The sequence below is a fragment of the Haliaeetus leucocephalus genome, unplaced genomic scaffold, assembly GCF_000737465.1.
Source record: "Haliaeetus leucocephalus isolate CR32 unplaced genomic scaffold, Haliaeetus_leucocephalus-4.0 Scaffold13, whole genome shotgun sequence".
NCBI lineage: Eukaryota > Metazoa > Chordata > Aves > Accipitriformes > Accipitridae > Haliaeetus > Haliaeetus leucocephalus.
The window spans coordinates 239,654-247,343 of NW_010972449.1; positions in this window are offsets into that span (position 1 = coordinate 239,654).

The following is a 7,690-nucleotide window of genomic DNA, read 5'->3' on the forward strand; positions in this document are numbered from 1 at the left end:
AGCTGTTTAATTGTTCTCGTATAATTTTGCAACATAACTTTTTAGCCTCAGAAAGCTAGAAGTACAAAATGTGGGAGTGCAACAATAAGATATACTTTTAATGATAAGAAAAATAAATCTAGAGGAAAGAGGAGAGGAAAAATTGGCAATTAAAACTTAATAGTGCCTATAAGGACTTGAATGTGAATGGTGGATGTATGTATGATAAAATATTAAAAATTATCCCTTACTTATAAAGAATCTGCACACTAGTTGCTAAAGGCCTGGAGTTCTAGAGCTGTCATCTAGAAAGAGTTTATCACACCTTTTCAGACTGTGGTAACTGTTTCCACATATCCATACAGAAGTGCTCTAGCCAAGGCTTTCATAGCATGGATACTCTGTTCTTCTGTCTTCTAAAGGATCCTGTTTTTCTTTCTTCCAACAGTGTGTGAAAGTATTTACACCAGAGTACAATCAAAAAAGCCAAACAATTGTAAGGATATGTTAAAGTCAACTCTCACAGAGCTTTTATTCACTTATAACTGCAGGATCAGGTCCCAAGTACAATTCCATGTCATCAGTATAAAAGCGAAACAACCTGTACCTAAGAGTTATCAGCTCCTTTTTCTAGATCATAATGGTAACATAACATCTCAAACTCAAATCTATTTGTGTTTTTTTAAAAAGTTTCTTCATAGTGCTTCACTTTGTAGGAGGATTGTGGAATCCGTTAGATGAACTTAAAACTACAGCTTGGAAATTGCAGTTTGCAACAAGAGGAACAATAACTCTAGAAAAGAAAGAATGAATATTTGAAAGGGGAAGAGTTGGAAGATAACAGAAGACAAAAAGAGAGAGAGCTGCATTAGTCCAGGCTCTAATGTGGTCAGTGATCACAGACCATGAGCCATAGTTTTTATTCATCTTTTTTATAACGGAACTTGAGCGTGACTTTAAAAACAGCAAAGATTTCTTAGGACTTACAAGAAAAAACTTTACCTTATCTTTTCCTGCCACAGTAAAGCAAGATGATTTTTAGAATTACAAAAAAAATTTTGGTGTGATACACTTAATCTGCCATTTGCCCGTACTTTTCCTGCACTTTGTCTAGAAAGGCCATACTGTCCCTGGCAGATTTTTTTTTTTCTGTTTTAATTTTAAGCTGCAAAGTAAACATTGTAAGTTTGGCAGGAGAAGTCCATATATATTTCAGGGCAATATTTTGCAATTCTTGTTTTTACAGCCATAAACACCTTCTAATGCCAAAGGGGAAGAGGACTTTAATCCAGATAAAATAAGATTCTCAAACACTGAAAACTGTACTCAAATTTATGGGCCAATTTTAATATTTGAGCTCCCATGCCAAAAGCTGCACATTCCACATCTGCAGCATGGGGTGTTGCCTGACTGGCTGCTTCCAAGGTCATAGCACATCAAGCTGCATCACCCATCCAGAGTTACCCTAAAATCTATTCCAATAAATAAACTTGGAGTTTTGTTCTCAGAATGTGTTCGCCAAATGTTATTTCCATATTTACTTTGCCTTTTAGCCTTAAATCTTTTCATTTTTTTCTCTTGTAGTATTTTTATCCTGTATCTTATTTAACACCTTTTAATAAGCTGAATTCTTACCAAGCGAGCACAACAACATCTGAAAGATGAAATCTATCTCTTTGATGGTATGAAACCATGACCCAACAGGCCCATCCTCTGCCTGGAGGGCTAGTAGGAGCTTCATGTTAGATTATTAAATCCTTTAGAAACTCAGGTATGTTTATTCATAATGCAAGGTATCTAGCCAACATCACAATTCTTTCCTCTTTTGAGTGCAAAAATAATTTACAATTAAAAAGTATTTGCCATTTTGCTCTGCCTAGATCATGCTGCCCTTTTATTCCTGAATAGTTTCAGTTGTCATTTGCTTCTTTCTGTTTTTCCAAATAGCTCATTTGCTTTGGTTCTACAGAATATTTAAATGCGAATTTACAATCACGTCTCACAGAAACCAACAGGGCATGCTGGTGCACAAAACTGTTCCTTACCTCCAACTAAAAATAAATACGTTCCTTTGTCTTCCTTCAGTAGGTGACTTTGCAAGATCTTGCTGGCCAGTTCACTCTATACTGAAACTTATGCCCCTTACACCTTAAGTTCTCGAAGGCCTCTGTGACACACAAAGTGTTCTCATTCTTTTTGTAAAAAAACAAGTGGAAACTTGCTACCACAACGATAGCGTTTTGACTGTCAAATGCGACATCATATATGGGACTACTTAATGCTTTATTTTTTAATCTTATCTATTATTATTTTCAACAAGTTTTATTTTTAGCATTACATTTTCTTGAAAGTAATGGTTTGCATTTTGCTATTTGCTTCATCCCTACCAGTTATACCTGAAATGTCATCTAAATATCACCATGATGTAGGAAAGAAATCAATCCACTTCTCTGCTCCTGAACTGTTTTTATCCTTCCATCCAAAGCCACGTTGCTAGAGACCTTCCTTGTCTTTTCTCAAATTGGTGCTGGCAATTTAAACCTCAGATGGCCAAACTTAGCCATCCTTTTTTCCTGACTCCCTCACACTTACATCACTAGTAAAGGCGCCATGCTACTAGTATTACTCTTTATAACGAGTCAGGCACCTTTGACACCTTCCTTTCTTTCACTGTTCATTCCTCTGTTCATACCACTCTTCACCGCTCTCACTCAACTCCTGCTGCTACTTCATCCATAACAGTAAGAGATGACCTTTTATCTTTCTAGACAGTAAAAGACCTTGTCTAGGCTCCTCGTGCCTGCCCCCAGTTCCTTTCCTGCCTCTCTTCTAACTTTTACAATCCAGAGAACAAGGAGCTACTAAGAAAATTTGTCTGTTTTTTTGATAAAAATATGGGAGCACTTTCTTTCAACTCCATGTACAGCTTTACGTCTGCTTCACCAGGGTAAGCTTAAATGTCTCGTTCTTGTCATTATGACTCACCTATTAACTTGAACTTTTTCTCTTTTTGCTTTCCTAATGATATGACCTTCAGTTAATCTAAGTCCTCTAAAACAGTTTGCAGATTTCTTTCAACATTATCTTGTAGGTGGAAAAACTTCCCAGAATTGGCTTTCCAGGTCATTAATCTTTCCTCAAACTGCTCCTTAATAGGTATCGTTAGTATAGTATTCATATGAGCAAATAAAATAATTTTCAGGGAGTTTGCCTGTGTATAACTTTTTAAGAGGTGTGTCGAAACATTGACCTTTGCCATGTGTGTGCTTTTCTGAACCCCGACATGATCCTGACCCTGAAACAGTTGTGCCTTGTGAGATGCTTGTTCATGTAAGTAGTCCCAGGGACATTAACAGATTTAGTCAACTGAAGCTATTTATTTGTGAAAGGCATTTGCAAAATCCCTGCAGTATAACTACTGTGGGGTCTAGCATCACATCTGGCAGTATCCTACGTTTGGTCTTTTCTTCATCCTGGAAAAGGAAAAGAAACAGAAACTCCGTGAAGTCCCAGCAGACTATCCCTGCTGCTGTTGATTGTCCAAGGACAATGCTTAAATACTATAAAAATCTCAGATAGCATCAGTTTGGAGACCTATGGGCTTTTTCACTTGCTTTTGTGCAATTTAAAATAGTCCATGTTATTAATTTTGATTAAAAATATACTTAGTTTCTATAGCTACTTCTATAGTTAGGGATGGTTGTAAACAGACTACGTGGATCTATCTTGCAGTATTTATTGATAATGATGGTGAGCAAGGATGACTCATTCAAAGATCGCAGTCTAATCAGTAGCAGGACTTAAACTATGGGCCTCATGAACAACTTCTCTACTAACAAATCTTTTACTTATGTATTTATTTTCCTCTTAGGTAGAAGTACCTATCCCTTCAGAAGATCAATATCTTGTTTTAAAACTCAGGTAATTTTTTATCTTTGCTAGGAATAAACAAACTTACTAATGTAGCCAGTCCTGTATCTTAATAAAATTTAAATTAAAATATTAGTTTACAGGCAATCTGCAGATTATCAGTGGTCAACCCCCCCCCCCAAACAACTATTTAGGAACTATTTAGTATGGATTTAATGTGTGAACATTTTTGGTTATTTTTTTATGTTGAAATTAGATGCTGTTCATTTCTTTATGCTAGTGAACTAGTTTGGTTGTTTTGGGTTTTTTTTCCTCTTAAGTCTTCAATTTGTGGAAGTAAAAGTTTTTGGTTTAAAACCAAAATCATTACGAGTTCTTATTTATAAAAACTTGAACAAAAAAATGTAATTACTAGATGAATTAAAAAACTCTGAAGAAATTAATTCAACCTCATAAAAAGTAGACAATGAGACCACTGGAAACATACCTGAAATTCAGCTGTTCATCTGCACTACATTACAAGAACATGCAATAACAAACTACCTAAATCATGGACAAAGAACTTCTAAAATTCTTTGGGTTTTAGTAATCGTCAATGAAATTACTAACTTGAGTAGAATTTATTTAAGAGCAACTCAAGAGTAGGGGGGAAACAAAATTATTTTCTTTGTTGGTTTTTGATATGTAGAATAGTTAAAGACCATTGGCTTGTATTATGTTCATAATTTGGGTCTCATATCATTCTCCTCCACGCTATCCTTTCCATTACTGGGTGTTGTAGGCAACTGGAGAGGAAAATTTAGAAAACAGTAAAAATGACACTTGACAGTCTTTAGTTATACTGCAAAAGCTGGAGTTTGTGCTGGTGGATAACCATAATGTCTAACTCAAAATACATGGAAAAATATGTTTTACCTAGAAATGAGTTGTCTTTGAAATGAAATGTCAAACACTGCTTCTTCTTGACACTGACAAAACTTGGCTGAACTCCAGTTCTGCTACTGGTGTAAGAAGGGCCAAACTCTCCATACCCAGACAGAGCCCTGCCTGGATCGAGTGCTCAAGCTGGTTGTATTCCTCAAATAAATATTCTTTTCATAAATCGGAGGTACTTGAAAGTACAGCAAAGTGGTCATACTTTAAGATAGAATAAAACCAAGCAACTGCTTTGACATTCTAGCTTTGCCTTAGCCTCCTGACATCTTTGTTTCGTCCTCCATGTTTCGTTTGAAGCATAAGCAACACCTGCTGGTGAAAACAAAGTCTATGAAACTGCTGAGCCATCCTCCTGGAAGAACAGGTTTGATCATTACCGTAAGCTCTTGGTAAGTTGTTCTAGAATAAAAGAAGCTTGCTTATCACTATTTGGACTAATTTTGTAAGAGTAGGTAACTTGCTCCTTCCCAGAGTGCTTATCAGCTCTGTAGGGTGAAGGCTAAGTGTGACACAGCTGATCTCCAGGAGCCCGGAAACTCCTTTCTGCTTCTGAGTTTCAGAATTGCAGCTTGCAAGTTAATACATTGGCAGAATTAATTAAAAGGTTCCTGTATCTTGCTACTACAGAAAAATGGTTATTTTGTTAAAGTAGAAGCCCCAATGTTATTGTTCATGCTCATTGATCAATTTTTTTAAAAAAAGTAAAAGATAACAGGGAACTAAACTTGAATACCCTGAGCTGGGAAACACGTTCCACCACATACCACCTAGGATAATTACCCACAAGCAAGTGTCACTTGTACTTGTATATGATATCTGTAAGTGGAACAATGCCTGTTTTAAGTAACACTGTTGTCAGAAGACAGCAAGGGAACTTTCCTAGTTTGGTACTGTGAAGTGAATGATTAGACTGTAACGATTTCTCTTGTCTATGATAACTGAACATAATATAAAGTCAAGTAACTGGCAAACCACTTAAAAAGATGCTATCTTTTTTTCAGTTTAACAACAAAATGAACTTTGCAATGCAGGGACCGGTAGGCTTTCACAAATGCAAGCGGCAACCTTCACTTCAGAACATTGACCCATTACAGGTAATTATACTAAAAGATCTTTAATTTAAAGAGTGGTTAACGTTCATAGGCATGCTGAAAAATGGCCAATTAGCGCAGTGTTATATTAATATTTTTCCCCATGAAAATGGATCTGAATCATGTGTTAGACCCCACATTTTCATGAGAAAATCAAGCGTAATGAGTTGTCTCTACTTGGAAGATCCAGAAGAGGAATGCTGACAACTGGAAATGCCATTTGGAGGGTAAGCAGCATATGGAAGAAACATGAATTCTGCAGCGTCTAATTCTGCACAGTATTGTTAGCTTTCTCTGGGGTAAGTAATAATGTGATTCTCAGTTTCAAAATATTTCTATAATAAGGAAATTTTTTTTCATGATAAGGGATGTTCTTTTATTCCAGAAATAGAATGGATACTTCATCAAAGGGTTGGTTGGACCTTAGGCGTCATTTAGTGATAGGATGGACAACTGATGCTGCAGTGTATTTACGAAGAACTGTACTGTTTTCACATGGAAGGATGTGTTTTGTGGCTGGTTAATACTTATTGCTTGATGTATTTACAAGTGTCAGATTGTGTTCTCTGTTTATAAGGCTTGTTGCCAAAAGAAAGTGGGGCAATATTGTCCAAAGTACTCCCCTGATTCTGGATTGCTAGGCTGTAGCGAGCCGCTTCTAGACGACGGCAGTTTGGCTACTTTGTCAGCTTTGCTCCTTACCAGTTCGGGGCTTTTACAGCATCTTTGTACCGCTTTGATTCTCCTAGATCAAGTGAAGGAGGACAAAAGTCTTGCCCTAGGGTGAGTCTAGGCTTTGTTTGGCTAATACGTGTAAAAAAAAAATAAAATTGCAATTGTAACCAAATATTTAATTTGTGTCTGAAAACACTCTTCCTCTCACTAACAGAGGCCTGGTCTTTGCAACATGGAATTCCTGTTCGGCGTGACAGTGGAAGGAACGGGGCATGATGGATCGGACTTGTCAGACAAAGAATGCACGTGGTAAGAGCACTGGTCTTGGTGGAAATTTTCTTCTGGCCTAAATTCTATCTATCGCTCCGTGTACGTAATTGAGCTAAATGGCTGTGCCGCTTGTTTGCCTTAGAGATTTGTTACTATGAGGTAAGTTCAAACAAACTCCATTCAGTCATTAGAATAGACGCTAATCTTAATTTATTACGAAGAACAGTGAATTGCAAAAAAAGGTGCCTAAGATTAAACTCATGATAAGGAAAGCTGCCATTGAGCAGAGCGAGAACTTTTCCCACTGAACCAGATCATTGAAAACGTGCTACGTTTCTGTATTAACGCTTAAGCCGAATTGCTAAATAATCTGCCTTTTAAGCAGCAACATTTGCTTTCTGTCGTCACCTGTGGAACACACCTGTCAGTGAGAAACTCGGGCAGGTGAGCTTTAATCTGCCTAAGCCAGTCAGGTTCCCACTGGTTAGAATCAAAGGGTCATTCCGAGCGGCAAAAACATTTTTTTGTTATGAATTACACGTTTGAAACAAAGTATTTAATATTTATTGTTTGCATCCATCCTTTCTTCCTATGACAGGAATGAATTTCGTTTGTTTGTTTAACTCAGGCACTCTCGAGTTCCTTTTATAAAAAAGTAACCGTACACGACGCCTGGAGAGCTGTTTCTGGTGGGACCCACGCGGGGCTGCTCTGGATTTTGGCGAACTCGCGTTTCGCGTGGTCCGCAGAACCTGGGGCTGACCTTGGCTGTTACCGGGGAGCTCCCGGCGGACGCCCTCGTTGAAGAATCGGCACGGATACCTTTCGGAGCGAGTTCGAAAACTCGCAGGTGCCCGCCGGAAAACCCG